A 19,809-nucleotide genomic window follows, 5' to 3' on the forward strand; every position below is an offset into this window, starting at 1 on the left:
TAAAGATTTTCTTTATTATTTGTCAGAGAGAGCACATAAGCAGGGGGAGCAGCAGGCAGAGGGAGAATCAGGACCCCCACTGGGCAGGGAGCCTCATGTGGGACTCAATCCCAGGACCCCGAGATCATGACCTGAGCTGAAGGCAGGTCAGACTGAGCTACCCAGGCATCCTATAACCTGTATTATTCTGGGGCTACTCATAATCCAGTATAGATTCACAGAAATATACCATGTGGGCATTCTATAATTAGAAACAAGTGAAATCTTGAATGAGTATCCTGAGAAATCACCAAAGGATAATTACAGTAATTAAATTTCTTTAAAGTCCTCTCATTTCTTCTCACATGTCTCCAGGGGCAGATTTACACTGACACTAATGAAACGTAAACTTCAACAACCCACTTGCATACGCATTTTCCATGGTCCCTGAAAGAGGGCCTAGCAATGTGTTCACATGCTTTTATGTTATTTGTAAAAAATGTTTAGAGTAATGTATTTTCACTTTAATCTTTTGACACCATTGTCTCTTTCCATTTAAATGATGTCTCTGTTACAGTTCCCATCCTATGAGTGTCTTGAGTGACCACAGGCATTCTGAGAATCCGGCTCTGGGCAAATAGGGTTAAGGTTCCATTTAGTTGGGGTTAAATGGAATATATTTGTATGGCTCATAGTTATACTCTTAGATAGCTAAGTTATTGCTAGGCATCCTGTTGTAGGAATGGCATCTAGGAATGCTTTTATGGCCCACTATCCCAATTGTGATGTAAGAAATGTATTTGGTTTTTGTCCCTCATTCCTGGCATAGAGCTTTGAAAACCCTTGGAATTTCCTGAGTAATAATTGTCTTTTGTTATTTAGAATGAACCCATTTTGATCACTCCTAGACAGATGTTAATGAAGTGTGCATTAGGTGGCTTTGTAATCCAATTATTGTTGGAATTGGGAGTAGAACAATTATTGCTTATTTTATGCTAACAAAGGATTACAAAGTGGGATATACACTGATAGAATTCTTAAAATCACTTGTTCACCGGGTGAATATAACATCAACTCACCAAGGAGGTTATTGTAAGTGTGGTAAGCCCACATTATCTTGTGTCATAGGATCATCACATTTTTCCGTTCCAACCAATGAACAACTGTCATACATTCAATTTGATATGTTTTCTGAGTTGCACTTGGTGCCAGTGGGGTGGGAAATAGCAACTGCAAGATAGTATTCAATTATCAGGTGCTTCAAATGATTCATATAGGTTCAAATATGTGCTCAAATTATATTTTGTAAGATTTTTGTGAAAATACAGACAAATGAAAAAAATGGGCTTAGAAAATGCTCAATGTTATTTTGCTTTGCTAATAAGATAATTATATAGCACCTGGGTGGTTCAGTGGGTTGAACCCTCTGCCTTTGGCTCAGGTCATGATCCCAGGGTCCGGGATCCTCTGCCCAGCAGGGAGCCTGCTTCCCCCTCTTTCTCTCTTCCTGCCTCTCTGCCTGCTTCTGATCTCCGTCTGTCAAATGAATAAATAAAATCTTCAAAAAAAAGAAGATAATTATGAAAATGTTTCTTATCAATTTACTAGTCAATTATGACTATCAGTTCAGCCTTCGGAAGAGTTATGCTTAAATATCTTATAGGGTCCCCAATTATTTACATATTTATCAATGCGTGTTATGCATATAAAATCAGACAGTTGAAGAAAACACTGATTAACCGAAAACTGTAACATCAAAACATAAAAATCATCTGCGGCTTCAAGTTCAGAGCTTCGAATCTGCAAGATAAAAGCCTCAAAGCTTTTAGGCATCATCATCTCAGGGTATCTTGACACCTTTTGTACAGCTACTATATATCCAATAGAATTTTGTGATTGATTGTTTAAGTAGTTCATAAATTATTATGAGTATTGAAAATAATCTTTGTCTTAGGCTAGCCTAGAAGTGTCTCCTATGCCCACAGGCCCTTTGAAGGTGAACCTGCCCATAACCCTTTGTTGCAAAAAATGTTAAAACACATCAGTGGCCAAGTTATGATTTTGTGACGGGAATACAATTGTGGAGATGAAGAGGGCAGCTAGTCTAAAAACTGGACCAGAGGAAATAAGAGGTCCAGGCTGCCTAATTTTACCCAACAGTGACAACAGGGATAAACTGAATATAAACTGGGGAAATTCTGAAATCAGGAAAAGAGAAATAATTGGCCCATTAACGAACAGAGCCGAAGGAGAAAGGCATAAATAAAGAAGGCAGAAGACTTCTACCTTCATCACCTGGCAATGAAAGTGACGAGGCAGAGGCCAGCCACGAATCACCAAATTCCAGGAGAAGGTAGAAAAAAAACAAGTTACAACTCAGAAAGGAGATAAGTGAAAATTAAATGAGTAATGGCAAATAAGGTAAAGAACTTAAAAAATTATATAGTGAAGCAAATGATGATGGTGTCGACTGGATCCTGAGTGACTTTCCCCATTCCTGAAGTTCAGGAAAGCCAGCTCTACCAAAGAGGATTTCAGTTTCCTTTGGGACCTGGATTGGGGCATTTCCTGGATTCCCAGGAGGCTGGAACCCATGAGTGAGATTTCTCTTTTTCTTATTTCCACATGAAGCCTTTTAATAAATGCCACATGACTCAAGACCTTCCAAGGGGATTTCTGTCATCAGAAACCAACAACAAAGAAGGCCTAATTAGTACAACCTTTTTATAATTGCTGGACATGGTATTCATTAGCTAGCATATGCATTTACTATGTTGTATTAAAATGGCTCATTTACTTATCGATTTCCTCCACTTGAGTCTCTAGGCCTGGGGGTATTTTTGTTCACTACATCTTCAGTTTTGGCACCTAGAAAGTGATCCATAAATTTTTATCAAATGATTAAATGAAACAGCCATTCTAAAAAATTACAAGCATGTAAACTAGTCTTTAATCACCTCTATGGCTTACACATTTCATTTGTGCAAGGTATAGTGCCTGGTTTGGCAGATAGGTGAGACTTACACACATAAACACACAGTTTAGTAAGAGAAGTTACTGCTGCTTCTGGCAACTTCGAAAAGGTAAAATAGAAAAGTCATGAGAAGCAGATATTTCTTCTACAAAGAATCACTCAGGATCTCCCTCTCTTATACAACAGCTAAGACAACACCTTTACTAGTGGTGGCCATGGGGAAAGGGCAAAAGAAAGAAAGTTTTGTCATTTGATTAATGTTGTCCCTCTCTAAAGGACCACTATGCAAAAGCTGATTAGCCTGGAGGAGAAGCCAAGGCTTTCTGGAAGGAAAGAAAATCAACATCCAAACTCTATTCTCTGAGACATGACATGGAGAATCTCAGCTATGTAATGGCCATAACAGTTTCCACTAGGTCTTAGGATTCAAGGAAGAGCAAGAAACTTTGTAAGTAAACCCAACATGGATGGGAAAGTTTCATCCCTGAAATAATGTTGCTCATGTTGGCCCCTAAGCATTATGGGAGGATTTATGCCCCACAGGTCTAAAAGGTGCCTCCTGATCCTGTCACAGTGGTTTGGCTTCGGAGAGTAAGGGATGACCAAGGGACAGTGAATGAAGAAGAGGTCCCATTGGCTCCCAATGTGGGACGTCATCGGAACCTTGGGTGCAGCCCTGAACCAAGAAGAGCTTCCCTGAAATGATGGATAAGACTCTGGAGCTATGCCAAACCAGTCTCCAACCCAACACTGCATGATAGGAACAGGCAATGGAGTTGTGTACTGCATCACTCTGTGGACCCAGCTCTTCATGGTTAGAAAGAGTACCAAATCCCTGAGATAGAACATGCCCCTGGGATTATTGATGATGAGTGTGTGGAGTAGAGGGAAATTCCTCGAGAGTGTAAGACTAAACTTCTTCTAATGGATATATTGGAGATTAACTCATGCGTTTGAGCAATAAAATGTATCTGCTCTACTACAATTTTGTGGAACAGGTTAGATATATTTCTTTGCACAGTTTTTATCTCTTTATGAATATATTTGGTCTTTTCTTCCCATGGTCTCTTCTGCTTTCACTCTTTTCTTCCTGAACCTATTTGAAAAAGGGAATACTACCTCTCCTGTTTGGGAGATGCTATCAAGCTTCTTATTCCCATATGTCCTAGACCTGAGCCAGGCAGCAGCCTTGCTGCCCACTTCCCACTGCACCCTCCTACTTCTGTCCATGCCCATCTGCTCCATTTTGCCTTTCCTCGGGGTACCCCAGCTGCCACTTATTTCTCTGAGTCATATGACATCTTCTAGGCACACATGCCTGAACTTCCTGCTTTATCCAGCGGCCATAAGGACAGGTTGGGAGTCTCAAATTCCAAACTCCAAAACATCTCCATCATTGCCTTTATTTGAGGTTATGTCTGTCTATCCCATTACTCCACCTCTGAGCATGACACAAGTGATGTTTGCCTCGAAACATGTCCCAGTGTTAGTGCTTCACATGAAACATCTAGGTTTTCCTTAATAATACATCATAGATAAATTAATATTCTGTGGTCTAATCCCATGAACAAATCCATTTTTGCTCAATGAAAAATATTTACTATTTCATGACAGCACAGTGTTTTTATTATTGACTCCTAACTAATGCTATTGTTTTAACACATAATTTAAATATTTATTTCATTCATTTTGGAGTGGACGAGTTTCATATTACCATTGTACTTAGGACTGGCTGCATAATTTGCAGGACACAGAGAAAAATGAAAATGAAGGAGCACTTGTTATAAAAACAGAAAATAGTGCCATTAAAGGTAATAAAACAAACAGCTTTTAAATAAATATATATATATATACACATATATACACACACACAGCTTTTTTATTTCTTCCAACTTTTTTCCCTGCTCATGCATATATACTTCATTTTCCCATTAGACTTCACTTATAAAATTTGAAAATACAATTTTTGAATTTAAAGTCAAACAAGTAAAAAATGTAATTTTTATGAATTACAAGACACTGGTAGTGATAAAACCAAGTGTAGGGTCCTTCTGAATGTGATCGAATTTTTATGAAACTGTACCTAATTATAGGTATTTTGTCTGTCTATTTATCTAACTTGCAGAAGTATTCATTTCCAAAATAGTTACAGGTCTCCCTACATCAAAGCAGATTAACAGATAAAATATATTGTTGCCGTCTGGGAATCCTGTCCATTCAAACACTAAAGGTAACTCCATGAATGGTTTCCCTGTACTAGCGATATTTGGGAATCATTTCACTATATGCCTGCCAGAATCTGGAATTTTGCATCTCCCGCCCCCAAATGCATATGTTGGAATCCTAATGCTTAATATAACAGTATTAGAAAGTGGGGTCTTTGGAAGGTGATTAGGTCACAATGGTGGAGCCCACAAGAATACTCTTAGATCCCACAGAGCCCCTGCCCCTTCCACTGTAAATGAGAACAATGAGAAGTCTTTGACCCAGAAGGTGGCCCTCAACCAACCATGCTGGCTCCCTTAATTTTGAATGTCCAGCCTTCAGAACTTCGAGAAATAAATGTCTATTATTTATAAACGACTAAGTCTGTGGTATTTTGCTATAGCTGCCCAAATAGACTAAGACAATGTCATACCCTAATAGCTCAATGATGGGTCCAGAAACAAAGAGCAAAGATGGCACCAGGTTCTCTCCTGTTAAAGCAGCACCCTGCTCTCCAACATTCTACAGGCAGTATTCTCAACCACATATCTCCTCTATTTTGTTAAATGTCTACCTACAAAAGTGGCATAGAACCACAAGCAATATATGCATCCTATGATGTGCATGCATGATTTTATACAAAGAAAGGGCTTTCATCTACAGGTCTTTTCCCCAACCCATTTATTGCCTGTCCAGGTAAAAATTTCAGTTCAATGTACCAGAAAGAACACCAGCTTTAGAATCAAACAGCATATAGCCCTCTTGCAACAGGCTTGTACATAAATAACTAAAACCTTCAGAGACAGGGTTCCTGTGAGGCTCAGATGGTTAAGCATCTGCCTTCAGCTCAGGTCATGGTCCTTGGGTCCCAGGATGGAGCCCCATGTCTGGCTCCCCACTCAGCTTGGTCTGCTTCTCTCCCTATCCCTCTGCTTCTCCCCCTGTTTATGTGCTCACTCACTCTGTCTCTCTCTGTTTCAAATGAATAAATACCAAATAAATAAATAAAATCTTAAAAAAAAAATAAAACTTTCAGAGGCTCGGTTTGTGGTCTTGTACTGTGTTAACTTTGTTAGACTGAAATTATACCTCCTAGAATCTTCTTACCTTTATAGTTCCAGGTTAATGTTGGCCGCAAAAGACGTTTTGCAGGGAAGTAGAAGTGAAATAGCAGCCATATTAGTTACACTTTGAACAGAATTACCAGTTTTGATATAGAAAGCTTTAACACACTACTCTCCATGGCACAGAAAAGTTGTTTGAGCAGTCTTCACTAAAGCTAGACATGCATGTACCTTAAGACCAATATTTATATCTTTCATATATACTTCATAATTATCAAATAGTTTTTAAAGAATACACAGTGCCTTTTGAAGTAATAGAAACAACTATATGAACACATAAATAACATTATCAGTGATGTTAGAGAAGGGTCAAATATCAGATAAATGTGATTAAAACATTGTAAGATCTTGGTAAGTATGGGATGCCCGGGTGGCTCAGCCAGTTAAGTGTCTGCCTTTGGCTCAGGTCGTGAGTCCTGGGATCGATTCCTTTGCCTCTTGCTCCTTGCTCAGTGGGGAGCCTGCCTCTTCCTCTGCCTGCCACTACCCCTGCTTGTATTCTCTCTTCTTCTCCCTCTCTCTCTCTAATAGATGAATAAAATATTTAAAATAAGTCAAAAACAAAAACAAACAAAAGAACCAAAACAATTTAAGATCTTGGTAAATAAGCTCACTTGCTCATTAAAACTGCCACCCCCCAGTCTGGGGAAATCTGCCTTTTTCCTCATCTTTCCTTCCCCTCTGGGTACAGGGACCAGTTTCAGATTTCACCCGGGAAGCTCCCGAGTTTTAAAACAACAGGCGTGCAATACATGTTCCGCTTCAAAGTCTTCACTGTGCTCAGTGTCAGCGCCACGTCCGAGCCACTCAGAGGTTAGTCTGGGATGTTGATGGTGGTTTATCTCATAATCTCAATCTCCGGGGTTTTTGTTACTCTTTTCCAGTTATGTTCTGTTCATGCCTGGTTTGGGAGGGAGCCCACTAATGATATCAGTGTAGCTCTATACTCTCTAGAATTTATCTCATGTTCTGTAGCTCTCAAAGACCCCTGGTTCCTCTGGCCAAAAATTCTGGATTTTATGGGAGTTTCATTCCCCTGTGCTGTTGTGCAGTTCTGTGTGACTGGGGTACTCTCTATGTGATGTTCTGAGACAATAGAGAAGAAAAAGTAACTAGGATTTCCACCCTCCGCTCTTTGTACAACAGATGGCTTCTTTACTTTTCTTCTAGTTCCTCTACCCAGATTCTCAGGGTTTTAGGTCTCCACTGTCACAACAGATGTATCAGTGCATAACAATGTGTTCTTCATTATGACAGATTCCATAGTGATGGCAGTTCAGTTCTCCAACCAGTGCTGGTCTCAGGAGGGCTGGAGGAAAGCAAGAAAAAAAAAAAAAATTAGGGATTTCACCCCCATACTCTTTGGCTCACAGATTTTCTAGCCCTCTGGGTTCTAGCCCTCCACTTCTTCTGGAGTTTTTAATTTTGTTTCCACTTGATTCTGCCCATCCCTGGATCAAAACCAGCAAATAAAGGAAATTAAAGAAAGAAAAGAAAGAAAGAAAAAAAAAAAAAAACAGGAAACTTACCTCCATTCTACCAGCCATTCTTCAATTTTGACTTTTTTCTTTAATCTGCTGGCTATTAAAGTAGTTTCTTTTTATATTTTGTCCCAAGTTTCTGGTTATGGTCAGTGAGAGAGGTAAGTGTAGCAGGCTACCCCATCTGGATCGGCGCTGGGAGTATGTATTAGGATCTGAAATGATTGCTTCCTCCCAGACGATGGTACAGAATGCCATACTCCCCAGGGCACCGATAACGCACTGCAATCTGGAGCAACTAGGAGCTGATGGGGATTTGGAGATTTGATAAATCCCCCAAAGCCAGGGCACTGACACACCAGAGACCAACTGAATAGTTCCAGGGTGTATTTCCTCCCACTTCAGTGGTGTACCAGACAGCAGGTTCTGCAGGCCAGAGTTAGTGCAACTCAAAGACAAGATGATACTAGCCCCTGGGTTCCAGAGGTTGCCCCACTCAAACAAGACCTCTTGTTCAAACAGGAGTTTTGACTGTTCCGATGGTATGTATCTCTACCCTATGAATGTGTAGAACATTGAGGGGGACAGTTTCATCTGGACTGTTAGGTATGGCTCACGCAACCAAGCCTGGCCTAAGCCATGGGATAATGAAAGCTCAGTGGTTTCTGTGCTATTACTTCTTATTTGTCAGTTTCCCCCAATAAGCCCTATTTTATATCCATACAGGTGGCATAGGTGATATGTGTTCTGTGACCCATTTGCCTAAGCCAGAACGAAAATAGAGCAATCTTTTAATCTTCTGTGAAGAAACTTCCTTTCTCTAATATTATTTCTAAGACTGTGCAAATTAGATTTCAGAGTGCTATCAAGTTCCTCCTAATATCTAACCATCATTCTTTCTGTTTCAGCTTAATTAATTAATTATTTCTTGAGTTAGTCTAGTGGAAATATTTACTCATTATCAGAGAATATATCTGCATATATCTGCATATATCCAGAAATAGTCAAATCCCTTGACAGCCTCTTAATCTGCAGACTAAATTTCAGACATGTTTGTTAAAATACTTAAATACAAAAGATAATTTCTTTTGACATTTTTGCATTTCAAAACTCAATGTAATTAATTTGTATGTGTTGATTTTTTTCAAGTATAGCTTTTTCTTTGATAACATTGTATTGTAGTTGATCTGTTATGCATATTACATAACCACTAGTATCATAAATGCACCAAACAATCAAAACGCTTCTGAAGGATACTTAAACATGTCACTTCTTCTAATGGAATATTCATTTCTATGTCTCACAGTTCACATTCTTTTATGTTAATATGACAATAAATGCCATTAATACTGTACTATTTAATTAATAAAGCATTTAATTAATAAATCTGAAATAATTTAATTTTTTAGAAGGAATTCAGATTCATCCTTAATATAAATCAAGTGCATCTACCTAAATTATTATAGTCAAGGCAGGAAAACCCAGGATACAAAAGCAAAGCAGACTTTAAAGAGCTATTTACCTCCTTTAAACCAACTCAATGAAATTAACTTATTAAATACCATCTATGTGGCAAATATGTTGCAAAACAGTGTAGAGTATAGATAGGAACAGATGTAGTTTATATTCTTAAGGTCCTTATAGTATAAAGGTGAAAAGACAAGTACATGAATAATAGCATTAGGCAAATTGCAATAAACACAAAAAGACACATAGAAGAATCACAATTTAGAAGAAGACTAATATTCTTTAGGGATCATTTGGTTCAAAATAATCTTTGTGAGGTTGAAGAAATTGTGACTTAGAGAAGCTGAAGAACTTGCCAAGAGAGAAAGTTATGTATTAGTTGACCTATGACAAATGTATTTATTGAACTACTCATCTACATTGAGGCTGGTATGTGGTATGTATATTTCTCAAAGAATGGGTAGGATTTAAATAGGTACAAATTGGAAAGAGAAGGACATTCAGAAAGAGAGAGGACCATGAACAAAGTATAAGAGACAAAGAATACATAAGATATATTGACAATCAACAATTGTTCAGTCTTAATTTTGGACAATGGTTCTAACACTTTAGGATACATAACAAGATTTTTAAACCTGGAAATTCGAAGCTTCTACTCCTACAGATTTTTCTTCAGCAAGTAGACTGGACACCTGAAACATAAATTTTCACAAGCACCTAGGAATTCAAATGCAAATTAAACAGAAATCTCACTGATTTCTGGTTTGAATGGCAGAATATGAAATTAAAAGTAGGGTAAAAAAATGTTGTCAGGATGTCAGACAAGACTTTCATTGAACTTGGTAAACTGTGGGGAGAAGTTTAGGGTTATAAGTAGGAAATAGACATGATTATCCCTTTACTTTTAGAATCAACACTGTAGCAACATATAGCACGTCTTAGAGGTGGTAGATCCAGTTGGAAACTATTGTAGTAATCTCAGCAAAATGAGTTGGAACTAGAAAGTAGCTTTAGAATGGACAAGAGGGTACAGATATATATATATATATATATATATATATATATATATATATACACACACACACATATATATAGTATAAGGGTATATATATATACATATATATAGTATAAAGATATATATATATATACATATATATGTGTGTGTATATATATATATATATATATATATATATATATAACTTTAAAAGCAAAATATGTTATAGTAGGCAACATAGTTGATGACAAGGAAGTTGAGGAAAAAATAAAAAGACCTATGCATTCATGTTTAATAAAGCGATGTCACTTAAAATGTTTTTTTTACAATATTTTTTTTTTAAATGGAGAAGCAACATTTCTTTCTTTTTTTTTTTTTTCTGAGATTTGAGGGTATGGGGAAAAAGAATAATTTTTAGAAATGTCAAGTTGGATGCTCTGTCAAACTACCCAGGCAACTCAAACTGTAAATTTGGAGATTAAGAAAGAGATCAGGGCTAGAAGTGGGAGCTGAGGTTCCTCCTCAGAGTGGAGACAGTGGAAGCATGAGATGAGATAAGTCATCCCAAGAAACGCTTACTCCTGAGGAAAAAGGAGACCAGAAGACAATTCCTTGGGACAGGCCTACTTTTTAGGATATTTGAAAACAAGAGTAGCAAATGAATAAATAAAAAGACAGGCAGATGGGGAAAATTAAAAAATGGAAACCCAAGAGAAGAGTCGCACATTGAAAGTTCTGTCCATCCTGGGAACCCAGGGTTGCAGAAATCACAGATCAGTATGTCTTGCAGAGGCTTGTGAAACTTAATGGCTTCATAATGTCCTCCCCGCCCCCCACACACACCCCAACAGGCACAAGCCCAGGATCCAAACCTAAAATTAGCCAAATCCCTAATTGCCACACAGTATCTCCATTCTGATTTAAGCTCCCCCTCCACATTTCCAGATAAACAGGTGGTCCCTTATTAAAAAGACAAATGAGGAACTTTTGGAGTGCTATTCAATATTTGTGACTTTTACTTGTCTGCATGAACTCTCATTAGCTCAGGAAAATTTTCAGAATGCCCCATGCACCAAAGTTTCTGTATTCCAAGTCAAGATGTATTACCAGTCAAGATGAATGTCCACATATTAAAGCCAAAGGAGCAACCGGGTCACAAAAACCATCCACAGAAATAAAGAAAATGCCATCAAAGTTCATTCTTATCAGAACCTGTACAAAGAGAAAGCAGATATGCTCCAGGTGGTCCTATTTTCAGAGGAGAAATATCAGGATGTTAAAAAAAAAAGTGTTAACCATTATAATACATCTAACAAAGAGAACACAAGGGTGCCACGAAATGCAGGCCAAGGCAAGGTAAAAATTTTAAATTCTATCTGATTCTTCCCCATCAAAGCCTATTTAACAGAATTAACTATGATGAAGATGGGAAAACTATGGATAAATGGGAAAATTTAAAGTTACCTGATAACTACATATACATTTATATAGAAATATATATAAATTTAAAATTCATTGCATGAATTTCATCTCAGTCTTCTTGGTCTAAGTTCTATTTCTATAAAAGATTAAATAATTAATATCCTTAATATTTCAGAACATTTTATAGTCAGAAAAAATAAGTTTTAACTTTATATCGAATGTGTAATATCTTTACAAAGATATTACAAATATATTCGAAAGATATTTACACTGTTAATATCTACACTATTACTCAATGAACATTTTGTCATCTTTTCCATGAGACAATCAAAGAAGGTTTGAATCAAATTCTTTGGCTCAATTTAAGGTACACTACACATTTGGTTTTTACTTTATTTAGCACCAGTGCAGAAACCCCAATTTTATTTTTTTTAAAGACTTTATTTATTTATCTGAGAGAGAGAGAATGAGAGAGAGAGTATGAGAAGAGAGAGGTCAGTAGGAGAAGCAGACTCCCCGCCGAGCAGGAAGCCCGATGAGAGAAACCCAAATTTTAAAAAAATATATTATTTTAGCTAAGTTATTTAGCATAGTTTATTTGACTCATTGATTCATTTAGTATTTAGTACATTGTCTTCCCAAAGTTTACAATTCCTCTACTTAATAATCCAAATGGACTTTTCTTTTTTCTAGGAAGCAAGGTCTATTTTTTTCCAAGATTTACATTAAAACTTTTTAAATTAATATTTTGGGGGTGGGGGGTGCCTGGGTGGTTCAGTCCATTACACCTCTGACTCTCAATTTCAGCTGAGGTCCTGATCTCAGGGTTGTGAGACTGAGCCCCGTGTCGGGTTCCATGCTGGCATGGAGCCTGATTAAGATTCTTTCTTAAGGGGAGAAGTTATAGAGATTTCTTATATATTCCCTGTTCCCACATATGCAAAGCCTTCCACCATTAACATCTCCCACCAGAGTGGTACATTTGTTACAACCAATGGATCTACATTAACACATTAGTATCACCCCAAGTCTATAGTTTACATTACAGTTCACTCTTGGTATGTTGTATGCTCTATGGGTGGACAAATGTACAATAACATGTCCCCATCACTATGTTATCATACAGAGTATTTCCACTGCCCTCAGCATCCTATGTGCTCTGCCTTTTCATCTATTCCTCCCCACCCACCACCAACTCCTGATCTCTTTACTGTCTCCATAGGTTTGCCTTTCCCAGAATGTCATATAGTTGGAATCACATGGCATGTAGCCTTTTCAAATTGGCTTCTTTCACTTCGTAATACCATTTGAGGTTCTTCCAAGTCTTTTCATGGCTTGGCAGCTGGTTTCTTTTTAGCGCTGGATAATGCTCCATTGTCTCGGTGTACCGCAGTTTGTCCATTCACCTTCCGAAAGATATGTTGGTTGCTTCCTAGTTTTGACAATTACGAGTAAAGCAGGTTTTTGTGTGGACCAGCGTTTTCAGCTCTTTTGGCTAAATACTGAGGACCGCAATTGCTGAATTGTATGGTAAGAGTATGTTTAGTTTTGTAAGGAATTGCCAAACTGACTTCCAAACTGGCTGTACTATTTCTGTATTCCCATCAGCAATGAATGAGAGTTCCTGTTGCCCCACATCCTTGCCAGCACTCATGTTGTCAGTGTCCTGAATTTTAGTCATTCTAATACATGTATAGTGGTATCTCATATTTGTTTAATTTGCATTTTCCTGGTGACATATGATGTGAAGCATAGTTTCATATGCTTATTTGCCATCTTTTTACCTTCCTTGGTGAGGTGTCTGCTAAGGATTGGATTCATTCTTTAATCAGGTTGTTTGTTTTCTTATTGTTGATATTTAAAAGTTCTTTATGTGGGGCGCCTGAGTGGCTCAGTGGGTTAAGCCGCTGCCTTCGGCTCAGGTCATGATCTCAGGGTCCTGGGATCCAGTCCCACATCGGGCTCTCTGCTCAGGAGGGACCCTGCTTCCCTCTCTCTCTCTCTGCCTGCCTCTCTGCCTACTTGTGATCTCTGTCTGTGAAATAAACAAATAAAATCTTTAAAAAAAAAAGTTCTTTATGTGTTTCGAATAACAGTCCATTATCAGATGTGTTTTTACAAATATTGTCTCCCCTTCTGTGGTTTATCTTTCCATTCTCTTGATGTCTATATTTTTTTATCTACTTTGTAAATTTTTAAATGAATTATCTATCTTTCCTTTTTGAAAACCAAGGCTATTATTTACTCATCTCTGTTCCTCTGCTGCTCTCACATTTCCTATTATCCCTATAATATGATGACAAAACTTCCAAGATTTATTTCCGAGGTTGTTTTTCAATTCTTGTTTTTTTTTTTTCTTCACTCATCTTGATGCCACACATTTAAAAATCGGTATCAATCTATGTCCAAAAATGTCAGTTCTTACAGTTAAGGCAGGAAATTTTGTTATCTGGAGCTTTGGAAATAGCTTTGTTTCCTACACTGAGAATCTGATTGGCCTGCCGTAACTTCCATGCTGCTCAGAGACTGCTGTCCTATTGATTACCTGCGGAAATATGAGGTCCTTCTATTCCCTACTCAGCTTCTCTGTAGGTTTGGATTATCAGTCTGGATTTCCACCTTCATATCTATATATTCATCCTTAGTTGTTTTTGCTCTCTTCTCATCTTAACTAATAGAGAGCCTCTTGAGATAGCTTGATCTCAAGCCACTGGTTGTGGTCTCACTGACTCCACTGGTTACTATTAAGTCCTCACTCCTTAGGAAATATCAAGTGGTAAGGATGCTGCTAACCTCTGAGTTGGACCACTACTTAGATTCCCTTGCTACTTAGCCCTGCATTTAAAATTATATCGTCTGGTGTCACTGCTCTTTTGAGTCTTGCATAAGCCTACTTTGAACAATTGCTCCTCTCATTGGGGTTAATCTTGGCAGTTAGGTTGGCTTCCACCAGTCTCCAAATCACGTATACATGTATTCAGATTTCCACGTCCTCCTTGTTCTTAACTTCTTGACCCCACCCTGCATGTTTAAGGACTGAAACCCATTTTATACCTTTTCCTGCCTTACTAATGATGCAATTCACTTATCTGGACCTGGCTATTTGACACACTAAAGGGTCAAATGTTTCTTACTTCCTTACCTATCTTTGATTAAACTGTCATTTAAATGATCTGTCTGACTCTTTCAAAGGGGAAGATAAGGCAGTGTCCACGTTGAACATTTTGTGAAAGGAGTTGACTTTAATCTAATTTAGTGCTCTATCCAGCACCTACTCCATTGTGAATTTCCTTGAGGGAAATTATAAATATATCCAGGGAGCAAAGTCAGGAAAATGCATAAATTCGCTCCATAAATGTGGAACAGAGCTATCCTTGGCCATCATTTTGACCTTGTTATTCTCTTTATGTATAAACTTTACGGTGCTATTAGAAATAACCATCCCTCCTCCTAGTCTTTTAGTTCTTCAAGCCCTTCATATTACTCCAAGGGATTGGCCACTTAATTCCCCAAAGCCTTTTTCTCCAATGGGTATTTCATTTCAAGTAACCTAGTAAATAATTTGATGCTTTCAGTTTCTGCTTTTCCATCAATTAATATAAGCTGGATTTTTATTGCTCTCAGTTAGTTCCAACTAGGCCCTCCTTTCTAATGATGTATTGTGGTCTGCAACCAAGCTTCTTTACTTGCATTGTCATTCAGCAATGAAACTAATTCTGCTTGATACATTGAGAAAATGACTTCATTAAACAGATACTGGGTAACTCACCCAACTTCTTCAAGCTATACAAATCATACTATATATGTATACTACATACTAATACACTAAATCATACAACAGAAATAGTCTGGTGAAACACTATTGTGTACTTAGCTGGGAAACAAGAGTACCTCATATTTTCAGCTTTTACAGTGGGAGAAGGGTTCAGGCTTATATGGTAGGAATTTCTCAAACATGGAAAAGGAATTCATATGTTGGACAGCCAAAAGAATAAAATGTCCACTACACTATCTTCAACTTAACCTGTAGCAAACAAAAAAAGTGTAATTAGACTACATTTTTTAATAGTGTGCATTAGTACATATACTAATTTTGAATGATTTCTATCTTATCTAATAATTAACAGAAAACCCGACCTGATGTATAAATTTGTAACAGAACAAAATGAGAAAATGTGAACTCTAACATAGTTTTAAAAGGAAAGAGGAATAGATAAAAAATATCATAAAGATAATATGGGACTTTGATTAATCTTTTTGTCAGTATTAGGTTGGCGTAAATTCTGGAACCATAAACATTCCAACAGATACAGGGGACCATAAGTAAAAAAAGGATTAAATTTCACTTCATAGATTTGACTTTTTCCATTAACCTCAGTGTTTGAGTTTACTTTTCATGTTCCATTAAATTTATTTTAATGGAAAATATAAATATAATAAGGGAAATGTTTGATCAAATACTACAGCTCTGTGCTGTGCTACCTATTGTAGTGATGGGAGCAAATAGAAACCTTGGAAACTGATGGTACAACTGTGGGCTGTTGGATTTCTCAAAAGAGGTAAGATGACATATTTTACCCCGCTATGCAGCATTCCACTCATTCTGTCAGCGATGACTTGCTACTCAGGTTAGCTGCCACATCTCTTAGAGCTCTATGCTCCAGTCAGTTATTCCTTCCTGTCTTTGTCTCTTCCACTTCCCACTGTCTGGTCACAATCTGATAACAAATCAACATCAAATGACAAGATTCCGTATAATCAAGACTTGAATGGTTATATTATTGTAAAATTCACACATTTATCATGGAGCACCTTTAGTTTCAAGATATCATTGACAGTTGCTGTTCTGGGAGAAGTTTAGGATCAGATCAAACTTCCTCCAGCTCCTTCAGCAATAACCATCAACGTGATCCAGCTTATAAAACACAAAACAAAAGGACGAAGTTCCAAAACACAATACTTCTTTAGGATTTTTATCTAGTCAGGAGTTATAAGCTTACTCATCATGATTTTAAGAATCTTGGATACTTTAAAGATTTTATATATATGTTTATTTATTTATTTGGGAGAGAGAGACAGCACAAGCAGGGGGAGTGGCAGAGGAAGACAGACAAGCAGGCTCGCGCTGAGCAGGGAGTCAGACATAGGGCTCTATCCCAGGACCCTGGGATCATGACCTGAGCCAAAGGTGGACAGTCAACTAAATTAGCCACCCAGGTTCCCCAACAATTTTAGATACTTCATCAAAATTCTCTGTCTGTGCATTTGGTTCTCTACTGATGCAGTCTTGTTATGTAATTGCCAACTACTGCAGTCATTTCCGAAAGATCAGAGTTTTTCCCAAATCCTTTGTAGAAGACTTTTTATTTAATTATTTAAATACTTCTATTGACGCTGAGAAATACAGTCTTTTGGATTACTCATTACACAGGTGAACTACTGTATAATTTACGTATTATTTCTGAATTTTCTATCTGTATGAATAAAAATTTTAAATAATAATTTTTAAGCAGTTATATATCCAAAACCAGTTCCTAAATTATAGTAAAACATAAGAAAGCAATCCTGTTTAGTAGAAAGAAATATTTATAAATTGAATTCTATATTCAAAAATAATGGATAATTCTTTGCAAAGTAAGATACATGTTCATATTTACAAATTGGTTAGCAAATGGATTTAGTCCTTGATATTTCAAGTATTTGCTTCAAGTACCAAAAATCAATTTGAAAATAAAAATGTAACAATATCTGCCAATTTCATTCAAATATTCCAAATATTCTAACTTAATATTGATGCATATGGTCATTTCACATTTACCCCTTACTAAAACTGACAGAGTTTTGTCTTATCTAGAAAGACAGTAATCTGACCATTTTCTTCTTACTTGTCCTTCTGAATTTGCTTCCTGACTGTCTGATATATGTATTTCATTTTACTCAGAACTGACTCAATGATACTTGCCTTGGATTAGAACCCTAAGCAATATTTAATAAAAGTTTGGAAATATAATTTCTATGGAAACTAACAATGTGATAAGAGCTTGAAGGGTTAGCACCCAAATAAAGGTGATTTTCTTAAAGAGTAACTAATCAACGTTAGTTGATCCTCTTCAACTCTGAATCCTCTTCAGAGCTGTGCGTGGTTGGGTCAGGAGGCAAGGAATCAATTCACCAGCACGTTGTAGAAGTGACTACCCTGAAGAATGGTTTATTTTGCCTCTGATCAGGTTCAGTTTTATCTGTGTTTTCACTTCTAGAAGCTTCGAAGCTGCATAGCTTGAGGTTAAGGATCTGTACTCGAGGAACTACAGAACACTCATGAAAGAAATTGAAGAAGACACAAAAAGATGGAATACCATTCCATGCTCTTGGATCAGAAGAATAAACATTGTTAAAATGTCTATACTGCCTAAAGCAATCTATACTTTTAATGCTATTCCGATCAAAATTCCACTGGTATTCTTCAAAGAGCTGAAGCAAATAATCCTAAAATTTGTATGGAATCAGAAGAGACCCTGAATCACTAAGGAAATGTTGAAAAATAAAAATAAAACTGGGGGCATCACATTACCTGATTTCAAGCTTTACTACAAAGCTGTGATCACCAAGACAGCATGGTACTGGCATAAAAACAGACACATAGACCAGTGGAACAGAGTAGAGAGCCCAGATATGGACCCTCAACTCTATGGTCAAATAATTTTCGACAAAACAGGAAAAAATATACAGTGGAAAAAAGACAGTCTCTTTAATAAATGGTGCTGGGAAAACTGGGCAGCTATATGTAGGAGAATGAAACTCGACCATTCTCTTACACCGTACACAAAGATAAACTCAAAATGTATAAAAGACCTCAATGTGAGACAGGAATCCATCAGAATCCTAGAGGAGAACATAGGCAGTAATCTCTTCAATATCAGCCACAGCAACTTCTTTCAAGATATGTCTCCAAAGGCAAAGGAAACAAAAGCGAAGATGAACTTTTGGGACTTCATCAAAATCAATAGCTTGAATACTAGAACTTCACTTCTCCCAATAGCCACCCTGGAATCAGGTAGTTAAATATTTTCATGGAGTAACAAACACATTTTTAAGTACAATAACAAAAAATGATGTCCCAGAAGTTTAATTAATCATAGATAGCATAACTGAAGAATAGAAAAGATAAAGGCTAAAGTGATCTCTCTGTCAGAGAAATTCTCCTCCTCTGCAAATGAGGGATTTATTAAATGGTTTTGAGATACCACAATGCTATATAAATTCAAAGTGTCATAATTTTAAAAAATTTTTTAAGAGTTTATTTATTTATTTGACAGAGAGAGATCACAAGTAGGTGGAGAGGCAGGCAGAGAGAAATGGGGAGAAGCAGGCTCCCTGCTGAGCAGAGAGCCTGATGCAGGTGATCCCAAGACCCTGAGATCATGACCTGGGCTGAAGGCAGAGGCTTAACCCACTGAGCCACGCAGGGACTGAAGGTGTCTTGATTTTGAAGCATTGATGTCTTGTCACATTTTTTTTTCTATGTGAACTTTTGGAAGTATTTTTTTTCAGACCTTAGATGATTATCCTTATTGTAGCTAATGGATATTTTAAAAGCTTATGTAGAAATATAACACAAGTACCATGGTGAATTGCCAAGCACAAAGGGTATCTTTTATAAATGGAATTCATATTAACTATATCAATCTCCTCCAACTGGAGGAGTATTTTAGTTGATCTAAAGAGTAGTATATAGTATTAGTTGAAATGTATAATGTAATCCTAAACCAAGGAAAAATGAAGACAACAAGAACATTCTCATTTTAAAATATTTTCAAGAACATTCTCTGTTTTGAAATATTTTCAGAGAACCAAACTTAATTTTTCATTCAAGGTTAAAATATACTTTTGAAATGCAAACTGTTGGGTTAAGCAAAGTCTTTTTTTTTAAATCAAATACTGATTTTATTAAAGATTTGATTATTTCTAAAAATACACCTGAACTCATTATACACCAAGATTATACTTACTGTAAATTTATGCAGCTGATCCATGAACTCTGGGAAGAAAGTTTATCATGCAAGTGCTGATATTGTCTTAAATATACATAAATCTTTAATATTATGATGATGTTTAGATCTCATATTTACCTATGGATCATTTATTTTTCATAAGAAACGAATG

Source organism: Mustela lutreola, chromosome 6 (genome assembly GCF_030435805.1).
Source record: "Mustela lutreola isolate mMusLut2 chromosome 6, mMusLut2.pri, whole genome shotgun sequence".
Taxonomy (NCBI): Eukaryota; Metazoa; Chordata; class Mammalia; order Carnivora; family Mustelidae; genus Mustela; species Mustela lutreola.